The sequence below is a fragment of the Mobula hypostoma genome, chromosome 2, assembly GCF_963921235.1.
Source record: "Mobula hypostoma chromosome 2, sMobHyp1.1, whole genome shotgun sequence".
NCBI classification, from domain to species: Eukaryota; Metazoa; Chordata; class Chondrichthyes; order Myliobatiformes; family Myliobatidae; genus Mobula; species Mobula hypostoma.
Window position 1 is genome coordinate 112,678,709 of NC_086098.1, and position 17,438 is coordinate 112,696,146.

Below are 17,438 nucleotides of genomic sequence, written 5' to 3' on the forward strand. Positions count from 1 at the left end.
TTTATGGGTCAAAAATCCAAATGTCCCAGAGGTTATATGTGCAGTGGATATATTAAATAAAATAAAGTCAATAAAAGTCCTTTTGGGGATGACATTTGGTCAAGTTTTTTTGTTTACAGAAACACTTGGTCCTATGGAAAGTACATTTTCAAAGTAGCACAGAACTAGTCAAATTATTTTTAATTCCATGGTTTAGTTTTCTGGTCTGTAGGTGAGAGGAAGTGAGAGCAAATGAAAAAAATACATGTAATAAAGAATGAAATTAGAATAGACATTTTAAAAGTTTCATTTTAACAGTTAAGTTGTAAATTCAAATCATTTTAAAAGAGAAAATGTGGCATGCCCTTAAGAGGTAGCACAAAGAGTTTAACCATCCAGAGCTAAGTTCTTGAATCAGATTAAGAGCCATGTATCAGGAAGCTGTTTCTCAAGTAGGTTGTCATAGATTTCTTTAGTCTCTACATATAGATTTTTTTTAATAGATTTAGCTTAATTGAGCACGTGATGGTATGTTGCATACAACAAGATGTAGGCAACATTTAGTCATAGGCTGATATATTACATGTAACGTCTGCACTATATAAGTGTTGGGTTATATTTATCATCAACACCAGAATTTTCAAGTCTCCCATCATCAACATCGAGGACATATCACCACTGACCGTAAACTTACATGAACATGCCCCAGAGCGGATCAGAAATTGGGTATACTGCAGTGAGTTGCACCACTCTTTTCTAATCTGGATTAGCTGCAGCTCCAACAACATCCAAGAAATCCACACTACCTAGAACAGAGCACTCAGCTGGATCAGCATCCTATCCATCACACTTGTACTTCCTCCACCAAAGGTATATAAGAACTGCACGGTGTATCATCTACAAGATGTACTAAGCAACTTGCAAGGGCTTTTTCAACAGCATTTTCTAAATTAACAATGTCTACCACCTAAAAGATGCTAGATGTATGGGAATACCACTAAATCGTCCTTCAATTTACAGACTATTTTTCACTCACTCACATTGCCAGTTTCCTATGAATAAGGTATGTATTAAAAACACTAAAAAAAAGAGATAAAAGCATTGGTGGCATGAAAATACTGAAGAAATAGGAGCAAGGCCAGGCAATGTGCCATCTGTTAAGATCGCAGATAATTTGATCTTGGCCACAGTTCAACTTTCAACTCAGTTTCAATTAACCCTTGACTCTCCTATAAACCAAACATTTCTCTATCTTGGCCTTGAATATATTTAATGAATCAACTTCCACAGCACTATGCAAAACAAAATTGCAAGGATTCACAATGCCCTGAGAACAGAGATTTCTTTTCACCTCCATCTTAACCGGGAAACTACTTATTTGAAAAGTCTACTGCTTGGTTCTAGATTCCCACACAATGGGAAACATGCTGTCAGCATCTACTTGGTAAGCTCTCTCAAGACTTTAAAAGTTTGTCCCAGCCTGATCAATCTTTCCTCATAAACTGATCCCTTCCTCCCAATATTTAATCTTTCTATGGACTACTCCCAAAACTCCTCCCCTTAATTAAATTAAATTGGTTGAGGAAAGACTTCCCTACTTTTATATTCCATTCCCTTACAATAAAAGTCAATATTCCACTTCACTTTGTGGAATGAAATGAAACTGAGAAGTTGGACTAATCACCAATAAATCCAATGAGAATTCCAGGCTATACAGGCTGTCCCTAAAAGGGGTTTCTACAGATGTTCATATAAATTTCTCAGAAGTCAGAAAATACACAAAAATCACTTGATATATTTAATCATACCTCTACAGTACTGTAATGAATGGCATAAGAAACACCGAAGACAAATAAGAAAGAATAATTATTAAAATGGAGAGAGAGGGGAAACTAGTTCTGCTGTTCATAGGAATGCATGTTGGAATTTTGAATTTAATAAAATTATGGGAGCTCGCACATATGTAAGGGTGTCCATTAGTTGGTTGTCCTTAACCGATGAGGACCTATACTGAGAATGTGGTACAGCCTGTCACAAAAGGTTGTTCAAACAACTAGCATAAATTTAATTAGTAGATAGCTAGTTAAATGGATGATGGAAAAAGGATTATAATGAAAAGTTTATATTATTGGAATATAAAGTCCAGCTTGATTTTACATTAAGGTTATCCCACATATTGACATACAGTATTTTTAACTGTTCTTCGGCAATGTCAAAATGACATTACTTTCTGATTTCCATGACCCATTATGAGAATGTTTCCAAGCCCACCATTCACATTGAGATAACACAAATTTAGCTTTTATATTTATACAGATTGCAAACCACCTAAGAAATACAGTTGTGTTGGCACCAAATACAGATGATGATCTCTTGCTTTACAATATTTAATCTATTTTTCAAATTTCTTTTGAAAGAAATTCAGACACACAGCTAGGGACACACATCATCACGCATTTTCACAGGATGTGACAAAACCAAACAGTGAACTTTAGCAACAACAAATCCTCCCACATAGGAAAAAGTTATGTGTACATAGCATTTCAGCAAGGTGCTGCAATGTTTACATCAAAGTAAGGACAAGATGTTTTATTATTTTTTTTATTATTGCAGCACACTCCTACACAAAGCTGCAAGAGGCTTGAACTCACCTGGCTTATCTTGGGATCTTTTAGTCATTTTGAGGGATTATACTGGTATAAGTGCCTTAAACTTAGTATTTTGGACAACTGGGCAAGAACCATGAGTTTAAAACCCTCGTAATAACTGGAGGATCTTTAAAAATTAAATAAATCATAATTCTAAATTTTAAAAAGATAGATTCTGTAATAACCATGAACATCTATCTAGTTGAGTAATGTTTTTCAGGGAAGTAATGTATCATCCTTATCTGGTCTGGCTTGCACATGACTCATTCCCACAATGGAGATTTTTAGCTATCTGTTTAGTTCGAGAACAATTAGGGACAATCAATGCTGTCCCTGCTAGCAATGTCTATATCCCAAAAGGAAATTATAAAAGATTTTTAAGTTGTAATGTAGTGTGATGATTCATATTTGTCAAGGACAAGTGACATTGATGGTTACATCTCTCAGTTCTAATTCTTTCCTCAGTAGACTGATCAGAGGGCAGCACTAACAGCTGTGAGAATTCTAGTACCCAGAATGATCTAGTAACAATACTAATTCCACACTTTTAGCATTGAAATAAGTACATTTTAGATATTAGATTGAGTTTCTGCTGAGATACCAACTATTTGTAGACAATTTTGTAAACCTATCCCATCACTTATCTTTGCTGGCAAAAATACTAAATCACAATGAGTTTTTAAAAGGTGCTATTGTCTTCTGCTTTAACACTACTGTGGTAGTATCTGGTCAGTCTGGTGGAGATATTTAAAAACTGTTGAGATAATTAGAATCAGAATCAGGTTTAATATCATCGGCATATGTCGTGAGATTTGTTGACTTTGCAGCAGCAGTACAATGCAATACACAATAACAGAGAATTACAGTAAATTAATTTCATATATATAATAGTTAAATAAGTGCAGTGCAAAAAATAGAAATTTTTAAAAAGTAGTGAGGTCGTGTTCATGGGTTCAATGTCCATTCAGAAGTTGGATGGCGGAGGGGAAGAAGCTGTTCCTGAACCATTGAGTGTGTGCCTTCATGCTTCTGTACCTCCTTCCTGACGGTAGCAATGAGAACAAGGCATGTCCTAGGTGATGGGAGTCCTTAATGATGGCATCACCTTTTGAGGTATCAATCCTTTAAGGTAAACAACAGGAATTCTGCAGATGCTGGAAATTCAAGCAACACACATCAAAGTTGCTGGTGAAAGCAGAATCCTTTAAGGTATCCTGGATACTATGGAGGCTGGTGCTCATGATGGAGCTGACTAAGTTTACAATTCTCTGCAGCTTACTTCGATCCTGTGCAGTAGCCCTCCCCCCATGCAGCCAGTTAGAAAGCTCTCCACGGTATATCTGCAGGCATTTTTAAGTATTTTTTGTGACATACCAAATCTTTTCAAACTCCTAATGAAATATAGCCACTGTCATGCCTTCTCTGTAGCAGCATCAATATGTTGATGCTCAAAGATACCCAGGAACTTGAAATTGCTTACTCTCTCCACTTCTGATCCCTCTATGAGGACTGATATGTGTTCCCTCGTCCTACCCTTCTGAAGTCCATAATCAGTTCCTTAGTCTTACTGACATTGAATGCAAGGTTATTGCTGTGACACCACTCAACTAGCTGGTATATCTCACTCTTTTACGCCCTCTCGTTACCATCTGAAGTTTTGCCAACAATGTTCGTATCATTAGCAAGTTTATAGATGCCCCTTGAGCTGTGCCTAGCCACACAATCATAGGTATAGAAAGAGTAGAACAGTGGACTAAGCACACATCCGAGGTGCACCAGTGTTGATTGTCAGGGAGATGGAGATGGAGATGGAGATGTTATCTTCGATTTGCAGAGATTGTGGTCTTCCAATTAGGAAAATGAGAATTCAGTTGCAGAGCAAGGTACAGAGGCCCAGAACTGTAGAATGATTGAGTTAAATGCTGAGCTGTAGTCAATAAGCAGCATCCTAACATAGGTATTTGCATTGTCCAGGTGATCCAAGGCTTCGTGAAGAGCCAATGAGATCGCGTCTCCTGTAGACCTGTTGTGGCAAAAGGCAAATTGCGGTGGGTCCAGGTTATTGTTGAAACAGAAGTTAATTCTAGCCATTACCAACCTCTCAAGGCAGTTCATCACCATAGATGTAAGTGCTATTGGATGATATTCATTAAGGCAGGTTACCCTGCTCTTCTCAGGTACTGGTATAATTGTTGCCCTTTTGAAGCAGGTGGGAACTCCTGACTGTAGCAATGAAAGATTGAAAATGTCTATGTACACCCCTGCCAGTGGTTGGCACAGGTTTTCAGAGACTTACCAGGTACTGCATTGGGGCCTGTTGCCTTGTGAGGGTTCACCCTCTTGAAGGATAGTCTGACATCAACCTCTGAGACAGTGATCACAGGGTCATAGAGTGCAGCAGGGATCCTCATACCTCTAGTTTTATTCTCCCTTTCAAAGCAAGCATAAAAGATATTGAGCTCGTCTGGGAGTGAAGCATCACTGCCATTCATGATGCTAGGTTTTGCTTTATAGGAAGTAATGGCTTGCAAATCCTACCAGAGTTGAAGTGCATCCGATTTTGCCTCCAACCTCATTCAGGATTGATCCTCAGCTCTTAAAATGGCCCTCCACAAGTTGTATCTGGTTTTCTCATACAGGCCTGGGTCACCGGACTTGAATGCCAAAGATCTTTCAAAAATAACTTTCTGAAATATTTTACATTTCTACTTTCTATAAAAGTTTAAAAATGTAATTTAAATACTAATAATAATTACAAATATTAAAGTTATTTGATTACCTACATATATTTGAGTGTGGCAACTCATGAATAGGAGGGGTCACTGTTACACATCAGCCCTCCCTGTCGTGAACACACAATATATGCTCCCTAGGCCCCTCTCCTCAGCTCTGCCCAATGGTGAGCCCATTCAAGTATACATACCAATGTCTTACCAGAGTTTAAAGATAAACTGCTACAGGAACTCAGCTAATCAAGCAGCATCTGTGGGGGCGGGAAGAGATAGTGAACATTTCAGTCCTGCTGCTTAACCCGCTCAGTTCTTCCAGCAGTTGTTTTTTTTTGCTCCAGATTTCAACAACTTCAGTCTCTTGTGACTCTGACTCTGAGCACATCTGGGTCTTCTACACTTGGCTGAGATGAAGTCTAACACTAGCTAAGTCACTTATGGCCAAAATACATTCCCCCAACCTCTAGTACCAATCTACATCCTGAACCTCCTAATTACTAGAACAAGGAATGCCGACCTCAGCTTCGTGCCTAATAATCTGGCCAGTTGTCCAACTAAGTGACAGTAAAGAGAACAAAGGAGCAACCATTAGCTCTATTTTTCAGCTGTGTCATGTTTTTCTACTACGTTAGTTCTATCCTATTTCCCCTCCACCCTACCCAACCCAGCTTTGTAAATATTAGAGCCATAATGGTTCGGCGCAGCACAAAAGAGACATTTCAAATTACTGAAATAGGAATGCAGCTGATTTTCATCAAGCATGTCTATGCTAAAGCTTTTTGTATAAAAATCATTAGAGTCACATTGTTTCAAATTGCATAAAAATTAAATTCAGTTGTACTAGGAATTTGATACATGTAAAATTCAATCAAGCTGATTATTAGAAAAAAAAATACTCGTATTACGACGTATAATCTACAGAAATTTAGGTCTGTTCACAGAAGTCAAGGCCCGTTGGCCTGAGCCCTGGGCTCATGAATCTCCTCTGTGTAGTCCCCTGTGGTAGTCAAAGGCCCCAAGGTCTGCATGTGCAAGTCTGAATCTGAGGTTAGAGCACCGTAGAAGATGACTGTCTTGTACTTGGAGGACTGTGTAGGTGCATGGTGGGAGGGAGGAACAGAGGCTTGTTTTGTTGCTAGTTGTGTTCTGTATTGATCTGCCGAGCATTGCAGGCACGTTATGATGGCGCCAGAATGTGTGGTGATACTTGTAGATTGCCCCCAGCACAGCCTCAGGTGTGTTGGTTGTTAACACAAACAATGCATTTCACTCTATGTTTTAATGTACACATGATAAATAAATTTGACTCTGGAATCTTGAATTTTTAACCAGTCTCTTTTAGGATAATAACTTCAATTCTAATAAGAACTACATTTTTGAAAGGGTGGCTTCAAAGACTTTATGCTCCCGTTGTGACTTTGTCAATACCAGTGTAAGCTCACAAATGTTACTTAAGTAAGCTTTTATTACATGTGCAAGAGTGCAATCATTTGTCAGGGTTGTATTTATTCTGGAGCATTTTGGTTCTTAAAGCGCTACTGTTCACAATCTGGATGGCAAAGATATGTATCAGATTAACTGTGCAAAACATGTGAATTGGACTGTCCTCTTTAATAAATCAATTTGGATTTTCATTTGGAAGGGTATTAGCACAGGCAAGTCAGCTGAGGTACTTAACAAGTCGCCTCCTTTTCTCTCAATATGTAGGAATATTTCATAATGTGGCTCATTGGGCTAATGCTAGACATTTTCATCCTATAATAAACCCAATTTGCCAAAAAGATAGTGGCAATTTAAATAAAATCCATCTCAAGTCTTTGGGCACAGGAATTTCTTGAGCTTTGATTACTACTTCCCCTAATGTGACACTCAGCAGATGCATCAGGTCAGATAGCAGAAGGCATACACCATGTTGCCACCAAAGGGAAGTTTCAGGGAAGCAAACATTAATAGTACAGACACAGAACATTATTAAGGAAATTAACTGGTTTCAGTTTATATTTTATTTAGTTCTGGGTGTTCTCTGGAGAAGGATCATTTTAAGGCAGCACGCAATGATGCAATTGTGGTGGTTGAAGCACAGATGTTTGCGTTGAAGGGAAGGATATACATAACACTACTTTAACTTTTAGCAAAGAACAGGCTGAGTTCCAGAACTAGATAAAAGTTGAATAAACCAGTGATGAATGTAAAAGTTTTCTGGTACACATCATCTTTAAACTTCTTTTCTTATTCCTACTCTTTGCCCGAGGATATACATTCTGCTCCAGGGTTACTTCTGTCAGGGCAACAAAATGAGGAAAGACCAATGGCATATGAAAGGACTAAAAGATATATCTATTTAAATAATCTAGATATGCACAGCTGTGCCATCACTGAACATTTAGGAAATTTGCCACCTGGTGAAACTGCAACATTTTACCACTGCCTTTTACTGAGAAAAGAGCAAAGAGTTGGGAGTGTGAGTTGAGACAAAAGTTTTAACCTAGAGAATCCTGTAGATTTGGATTTGGTTATAGAAAGGAAGGGGATATATTTTGGAGGAGCCGCTACACGGTGTATAGCTGAATGTTGAATTTCTTCAACAGGTCAGAACAATGGTGTTACAGGAGGCTCCATTTGTCACATCAGATGTAAGAAGGCTTCTAAAAACCCCTGGAAGCAAACAATCTTCATAGGACGGGTGGTCATATTAACAGACTTCCCCAGTAGCATGAGATACTGCAGATGCTGGAAATCTGGAGCAATGCACTAAGGAACTGGAGGAACTCAATGGGTTAGGCAACATCTATGGACAGAAATGGACTGTCAACATTTTGGGTCAAAATGTTCATCAGGACTGGAAAGAGGGGAAATAGCAGTACAAAAGCTGGGGGAAAGGGATGAAGGAAGAGCTGTCAGGCGATAAATGGATCCATCTGAAGTGGGGGTGATGGATAGCTGAGGGATGGGGGAGAGAAGGAATGAGAACTGAAGCAGAGAGTTGATAGGTGCAAGTAAGAAAGGGCTGAAAAAGATGGAATCTTATGGAAGAGAGTGGAACAAGGAATAAAGGGAAAGTGGGAGGAATGTCTGGGTGATGAGCAGATTGAGAAGGCAGGAGAGGGATAAGGGATGGGTAATAGAGGCCAGTGGGATAAAGGAGACGGAGCAGAATTGTTGCCAGAATATTCATGCTGTCATGTTGGAGACTATCAAGGTAGAATATAAGTTGGTGTTCTTCTGTGTCTTGCCTTGGTTTGGCAGTAGATGAGGCTGTGAACTGGCATGTCAGCATGGGATTGTGAAATGGATTTAAAATTGATGGCCACTGAGAGATCCAAGCTGGTATGGCAAACAAATGTGTTCAATGAAATGATCCCACAATCTGCACAGATTCTCACCCATGTAGAGGAGGCTACACCTGAATACCAACTACAATAAATGACATTGAATGATTCACGTGTGAAGAACTGCCTCACCTGTAAGGACTGTTTATGGCCCTGAAAGATGGCGAGAGAGAATTTGTAAGAACAGATGTTACACTGGTATGGTTGCAGGGATAAGTGCCTGGAAGGAAATCAGCAGGGATAAATGAATGGACAAGCAAGTCATGGAGAGACTGATCCCCACAGAAAGTGGAGAGAGAAGGGGAGGGGAAGATGTGCTTGGTGGTGGGATCCCATTAGAGATGGCAAAAGTTACCGAGACACCAGCCCCAAGTATCTTCATTGTTCATAGTGCTTTGTGCCTCCATATCACTGCCAGCCTTGGAAATCCATCAAAAATGATGAATGGCATGTCCCCAGCACTGGTAATTATTTCATTTTCTCTGATGATAGTAACAGTAAAGATTGAGCAGGAGCTACTGGCTTTCTCTCTTGCCTGCTTCCCATAGATGTTGTAAATCACCACCATGGTCATTTGTGTATCTCTAACTCAATCATGAATATTTATTAACAACTTCTCTCCATTAATGTATAGCTAGTGTACAATCACAAAAAGTTATTTCTACAAGCGAATGCCAAATCTCTGGGTGGGTCTCCATGGCCCATTAAACTAGCTGAGGTTCAAGGTCTATGTCCTCTTTGGATTTGCAAACAGACTTAAGGGGTAGTTGGTAGGAAACAGTGAGAATACGCTTGATCACATGTCTGAAACCTGAGCAAAGAAGCCTAACATATCTGCAATGAATGCCAAATGACGAGAAATGTGATCAAACAAAATGCACTTGAAGAACCCAGGCAGATCTGAAGATGCTCTTTAGTCTGCATCAGCCATGGACTCTGGAATGGCCTTGGCATAGTCCATGCAACTTGATACAGCACCAATGCTTGGAAGAACGAAGAAGAATATGCAGATCATCTACAGAGAATTAAAAGCAGAAAAAGAAAATGGTTCAGGATAATGTAGAATTGGGGGTGAATGAGTAGCCCCTACTACGTTATCCTGAACCATTTCCTCATTTTTTGCCCTTATACAGCAATATTCACTAAAGATCACCAGCAGAGTAATGGAACAGCAAAGGTATCACCTTCCCTGCCCTTGCCCACCTACCTAATGTCTTCAATACAAAAAAGATTTGCAGAAAGCCAACCACTGATTTCACCAGGGTCCATTCATCATCAAGCAAAATAAAAAGCAGCTCAAAACTGAGATAGCAAAATGATCCAGACTAATAAATTTGGTGTGATTTTACTGTCCGGATACATTTTCCCTTTCCCCATGTTCATCTTGCAAATACAAAGCTTCAGTAAAGTCATGGAGTCATGGTGCTGCACAGCAGTAAAATGGGCCCTTAAGCACACCACTTCCATACCAATGTTTATGCTCACCTACACAAGTCTTTTTCCCACATTAGAATTATATCTCTTTAGACCTTACCTATTTAATGTGCCTATTCAGTAACTGAATGCTCCAGCAGTTACTCTATAAACCACTTTTTATGAAGAAAAAACATAGCAATCATATCCCATTTAAGATTTCTTCTTTTCACCTTAAGCCTTCTCTCTCTTGATTTTGATCAATCCTACCTAACCATCTCATAACCTTGAACACTTCTATTAAGTTAACTTCCCCAGCCTCCTTCATTCCCAGGGAAAACAAGCCTAACTTGTCTAAGCTCACTCCATAACTAATCTCCAACTCAGACAACATCCTGGTGAATCTTTTTTTTTCATTTTCTCTCTTGCACAATCATATCCTTCTTGAAGTGTGCTGATGAAAACAGCACACAATGATTAAAGTGTGGCCTGATCAGTTTTTTGTAAAGTTGCAATATAATGTCCCTACTCCTATATTCTAATCATGAAGGCAAGTTTACTTTACCAACCATGTTGCCATTTTCAAAGAACTTTAGATTTGGACTCCTACATTTCTTTGTTCATCAGCATTCCTTAATGCTAAACTTTATTGTATATGTCCTAGCCCTATCTGACATTGTAAAATGCATCTTCATGCACTTCATATCACTTTTCCTATTTTACTATTCCTTTGTGGTGTACTGATGGGCAGTCCCCATCAGGTCAAATAAGTGGTAAAACAGCAGAGGACCGTGTCCAGACATGGTTTACCCACTTTAAGAACCTGCTGGCAAGCCCTCCAACAATCACGGAAGAAGAAGAGGGCATACCCACAACACGCAAGTCGACATCGATGACGGCCCATTCACCACTGAGGAACTGAAGAAGGCCAAATATGCACTCAAAGTGGGCAGGAGCGCTGGACCAGATGGGATACCACCAGATGTCCTGAAGAACTGTGACCTGAACGACATCTTGCTGGACATATGTAATACGGCACTGATGAAAAGCGACAAACCATAACAGTGGTCACTCTCAAACATTATCCCAGTCCCCAAGTCTGGATCCCTCACGAAGACAGATAACTACCGCGGTATCAGCTTGACCTGCATCTTAGCAAAGCTATACAATCGGATGATCTTGAACAGATTCGCACCACCATTGACCCTAAGCTAAGATTCAATCAGAATGGTTTTCGACAGAAGTGTACAGCAGTAATGCAAATACTTGCTCTTCGTAGAATCATCGAGGAAGTCAAAAAGAACAACCTACCAGCCGCGCTTACTTTCTTGATTTTCACTCTATTCACCAAGGTAAAATGCTGAAGATGCTGAAAGCTTATGGAGTGCCAGACTGTCTACTGAGAAAGAGTCCAGCTATACCAAAACCATGGCGAAAGTTGTATCACCAGACAGAGAAACAGCAGTGTTCAAGCTCCTAGCTGGTGTGCTGCAAGGGGACACTCTGGCACCCTACATCTTTATAATCGTCCTTGATTAGGCTCTACATCAAGCTACTAAAGATCATGACAAGCTTGGTTTTACTATAAAACCAGGACAAACCAAAAGGATCAGACTAGTTACGCTCGCAGATCTCAGTTTTGCAGATGACATAGTCCTGCTCTCTGACCAGATGGAGGAAGCACAGCAGATACTGGCAAACGTGGAAATTGAGTGCAATAAAGTTGGACTTCACCTAAATGCTAAAAAGACAAAGTACATGGTGTTTAACTGCGACGAAGGTACTCTCAAGACCATAAAGAATGATACCATTAAGAAAATCTTTGACTTCAAGTACCTTGGGTCAAGAATGATGAGTTCGGAGAAGGACATAAAGATACGGAAGGCGCTAGCGTGGAGGGCTATGAATGACATGAAGGAAATCTGGAAGTCGAACCTGACCAGAGGGGTTAAAAAGAGGATCTCCATGGCAGTGATAGAGTCCATTCTCACTTACGGATGCAAGACATGGACACTCACCCAGACTATGCGAATGTCTCTAGATGGTTGCTATACAAGAATGCGCCGGATGGCTTTTGACGTGAGTTGGCAACAGCACATGACGAACATCAAGCTCTATGATGACCTACCGATGCTCACCATTAAAATCGAGGTGAGGAGACTACAACTAGCGGGGCACTGTCTACGCCACCCGGAACTCCATGCCAGCCTAGTCATCATATAGGAGCCCAAGCATGGGAGGATGAACCCTGGGCGCCCCCCCCAAGACTATGGTCAACACGCTCCTAGAAGACAGTGGCGCGGCTAATGTAGATGAACTGAACACACTGATGAGGGAGAGGGAGAAGTGGAGAGTCCGTCACCGTGCCCGATGCCGGCCCCCTAGGCCTGAGTCAACGTAGTAGTAGTACTAGTGTGGTGTACTCTTTGTAGCTGCTGCTTGGATGGAGCAACACTGCTCAGATCCTTGTTTTGAATATCAAGGTCCTCGTTTTGACTGTCAACTCGAAATTTTGGAGTCCACAGGCATGTTTGACAATCAAGTCATGAGGTAGCACACAGGTCAGCGTGGAGTCAATTTTCCAGGCTGTCCAATGGGAAACATATTAGAACTCCTGGAGTTAATTTTAGTTAAGTCTATCATTTGGAGTTTTGTAATTAAAAGTTGCTGTCACTCTCAGTCTCTTTCTATTCCTGTGTAAATCCCAAGAACGTTTTTTTCCCACTACGTCAGTATGTTATGCTCAGTCAAATGTTACAATGATGATGATGGTACGGCTTTCACTTCTTTTTATAAAAGTTGAATGTAGAAAGACTCTCATGAAAGAATATATTGAAAACTTTATATCCTAATGTAAGGTACTACCTCACTTTTTTAATATATAGTATTTTTGCTTTTTGCACAATTTTTAATCTATTCAATATACATATACTATAATTGGTTTATTTATTTATTATGATTATTTTATTTTGGTTTTTTCTTCTATACTATGTGTTGCATTGAACTGCTGCTGCTAAGTTAACAAATTTCACGTCACACGCCAGTGATAATAAACCTGATTCTGATTCTGATTCTGAACAGCCTTGTAACTCCTATACCATTATTAACTAGAATCTATTCTACACTAGCTATACAAAATTAAAACTCCCAGCAGCAGCATCTCTTTTATGAACAGTTCTGAATTTGTTACTTTCTTTTACATGATCCTAGCAAACCTGCCATTTTTGGGCATATTTGACAATATCCACAGACCCTAGTGGAATTTGTCTGATGGACTCTAGCATCCAATATACAATGAACATGATTACTCACAACACTTAGTAACTTATGGAGGCCCAGAACAAAAATATGCAAACTGAATCTACTCTGTATAAAAGAAAATATTGCTTTTTAATTCCCTATCTTTGTATATAGTTCTCATCCAATGGAGTTATTTTGCTGGCCTTTGAGTATTTTCCTAATACAGGTGTATTTGACTCTGCTATTGAATCTGAAGCTGTGGGTGTTTTTAATTTCTGTCTCTACGTATTCCTTTTGGAGTTATATATCGCTGGAATTCTTCATTGTTCCTTTGTATCAAATACTTTACCCAGTGTTTTATCTATGACAATCCTGCTGACAGTAGCAATTTCATTTGCAAAACAAAATACTGAGCAGAGAATTTTCTTCAGGTAGTCTTAACCCTGCAGAGATGAGAGAAATAGAGTAATGTGTGTACCTCGAACATATTTTACCACTATACACATTGCAAGTGTGACTCGCTCTACTGCTACTGTATGAGCTTAGCTCCCTGCTTTATATCTATGATTGTGTGGCTAAGTACAGCTCCAATGCTGTATTTAAGTTTGCTGACAACACCAACATCATTGGCCAAATCAAAAGTGGTGAAGAATCAGCATATAGGAGATTGAAAATCTGGTTGAATGGTGCCACAACAACAACAACCTCTCTTTGAATGTCAGTGAAACCAAAGAGCTGATTATTGGCTACAGAACGAAGAAAGCCAGAGGTCCATGAGCCAGTCTTCATTAAAGAATCGGAGGTGGCGAGGGGCAGTAGTTTTAAATTCTTTTGCATTACCATGTCAGAGGATCTGTCCTGGGACCAGCACATAAGTGCCATCAAACAGAAGGCATGACAGAACTTCTGTTTCTTAGAGGTTTGTGTAGATTTGGCATGTCACCAAAAACTTTGACAAAGTGATACACAGTGAAGAGTATCCTAACTGGTTGCATTACAGCCTGGTATGGAAGCATCAATACCCAGGAATGCAAATGTCCACAAAAAGTGGTGGATACAGCCCACTCCATCACATGGATGCCCTCTCCAACACTGAGTACAATTACATAGAGCCCTGCCACAAAAAAAGCAGCGTCCATCATAAAGGACCTCCACCATCCAGGCTCTGTTCCTTTCTCACTACTACCATCAGGTAGGACATAAAGAAGCCTTAGGTTTCATACCACCACATTCAAGGACAGTTATTACCCAATAACCATCTGGGCCCTGAACTGGCATGGATAACTTCACTCAACACAACTCTGAAACTATAATCTATAGACTCATTTTCAAGGACTTTTCAGTATTTCCACTCTATCTCAACTGCTGGTTTTACAATGCAATCTCATATTTCTCGTATTTTTCCAGAAGGCTACAGATTAACATTTTGACTTTATTTTAGGTGTTGCATAATCTGATTAAACAAGCATAAATAGAAATAGTAGCACAACATATACATATTTTTACAGCAGTCGCTAAGCTTAGCTAGTTCCATTTACAATAGAAAATAATAAATAGCTTGGAACCATGTATGCTACTCTATCATAAAAGCGTTACTTTTACAGCCGACTCTTTCTCTTCCTTTTCTCAGCATCTGTGATCTGAAGCCCCTCTCTGTTCAAAGACTTGCTATTTTAAGATAGTTAAGACAGACTTACTGATAAATATCTTCCAACAGTGAATGGAACCAAACAGTTGAAATATTGCCTGTTCTTTTTTTTTAACAAAAAAGTTGGCAATCAAACACACAATTGAGGACATTATATTGACAAATGAAATATTAAGAGGCATAACTTATATGACATAATTCACCAGGTCCTGATAAAATGCACCTCAACCTGGCAAGATAAGCAAAGGAAGGAATGGATGTAAGGTTGATAGAAAACACAGGCTCTGACTATTAATTTCCAACTTTTGACTGCAGGTATTTTGCCAAGACTGAAAAATTGCTATCATTGTTAAGTAAAAAAAGAAAAAGAAATAGACTAAATAACTTCACATCAGTTGGCCTAACCCTGCTGTGAACAAATTATTGGAAACATTTATGAGACATATGTAGTTTAATTAAATGCAGCCATCATGGATTTATTACAGGAAAGTTGTGAATGACTAGTGGTTGAATTTTTTTTCTCAGGGGGCATCATGAAGGGTTGAAAGGATAAATATATAGTCTTCCCACTTCCTTTACTGTTCAATGAAGGTTCTCAAACCAAAATGTCAACTATTTATTCCTCTCCATTGCTGCTGCCTGACCTGCTGAGTTCCACCAACATTTGTGTGCACTACTCTGCATGTCTAACATGTGCAGAATCTTTTGTTTGTAAGTATATATGGTGTAGTCTACATTGATCTTGTCAGGTCCACACGGCAGAATGATCAGAAACATGAAATTCCACAGAATCCAAAGGATAGCAGCGTGTATGTCCAAAATTCACTCTTAGGTGGGAAGCAAAGGTCTTTGTGTACTAGTAACTGAAATTAGCATAGTTCCACAGGACTTTGTACCAGGTCCCTGTATTTGTATGGTTTATATAAATTACTTTTAAAATAATTTTTCCAGACATGGGATAAAAACAGAAAATACTGAAAATAACCAGCAGGTCAGGCAGCACCTATTTCCCCCTGGACATTACTGAGTATTTCCCAAATTCTGCGTTTGATTTTTAGATTACCTACATACATACACAGTTACATATTTTTCTTTGTTTCAAGATATGGGTATTGCTGGAAAGATCAGAATTTCTTACCCATTCTTCATTGTCCTTAAAAGGTGGTGGTAAGCTGTTTGAGGAACTAATGCAGTAACCTAGCTGTTAAGATACAAATGAGTGGCTGCTATATCATTTCAGAAGGTAGTTAAGAATCAACCACAGCTCTGTGGATCTGGAGTCACTTATGGTTAGGGTTGTTTGTGGATAACAGATTCCCTATCTCAACAATCAAAAGATCTCCAGATATTTGATACCTGATATTGGCTGATGCATTGAGTTTTGCCAACGTTTTCTCATTTCATCATGGGGAATCGTTGGCTTTTTATGTCTGTCCAGTATCTGATGGTCTCTGAGACTAGATTTCCTATTAAATGCCGGTTTATTTAATTGACTGAATTTTAAAACTCCCCAGCCACCATGGTAAGATTTGAAACCGCACACTCAAATAGTTCTTCCAAGGTCCTGGATTACTAGCCTTTCTACTGAACTTTATGTTACCACCATATTCCTCCTGAGTGACAAGAAATGAGTTTTATTTTAATCTCATTATATAGAAGATGGTGGTGAGGAAGAAAATTGTAGACTGCAAGAAGTTATCAAAATCAGATTTAATATCACTGGCATATGTTGTGAAATTTGTTAACTTAGCAACAACAGTAAAATGCAATATATGAGAATATAGAAAAAACTAAGTAAGTCAATTATTTTAAGTATGTATCTATGTGTGTATGTATATATATATATAAATTGGTTAAATTAAAATAGTGCAAAAACTGAAATAATATAAAAAATGAGGGAGTGTTCATGGGTTCAATGTCCATTTAGGAATTGGATGGCAGAGAGGAAGAAGCTGTTCCTGAATCGCTGAGTGTGTGCCTTCAGGCTTCTGTACCTCCTTCCTGACAGTAACAATGAGAAGAGACCATGTCCTGGGTGATGGGGGTCCTGGGTCCTTAATAATGGACACCACCTTTCTGAGGCAGCACTCCTTGAAGACGCTAGTACCCAGGTTGGAGATGACTAATTTAACAACTTTCTGTTCGAATCTGTGCAGTAGCCCCCCGCCCCCCATACCAGACAGTGATACAGCCTGTCAGAATGCCATTCACAGCACATCTGTAATGTTTTTGAGTTTTTTAGGTGACAAGTCAAATCTCCTCAAACTCCTAATGAAATATAGCCATTGTCTTGCCTTCTTTATAGCTGCATCAATATGTCGAGATCACATTAGGTCCTCAGAGATATCGACACCCAGGAACTTGAAACTGCTCACTCTCCCCACTTCTAATCTTTCTATGGGGATTTGTGTTGCCTCGTCTTACCCTTCCCGACATTGAGTGCAAGGGGGTT

At 39.3% G+C, this 17,438-nt stretch overlaps 1 long non-coding RNA gene across 2 annotated transcripts in view; it reads left to right on the forward strand.

The window, feature by feature from the left end:
• The window catches only part of LOC134359222 (uncharacterized), a 60,510-nt gene that overhangs the window by 27,543 nt on the left and 15,529 nt on the right, over positions 1–17,438 (forward strand). Inside the window, exon 1 of one of the 2 annotated variants that reach the window (XR_010021069.1) lies at positions 4,658–4,752. The exons of the other annotated variant lie outside the window; for it this stretch is intronic. This is a non-coding gene — a long non-coding RNA (uncharacterized LOC134359222). Of the gene's footprint in view, positions 1–4,657; positions 4,753–17,438 lie in introns of those variants that run through there. 2 annotated transcript variants of the gene reach the window in all.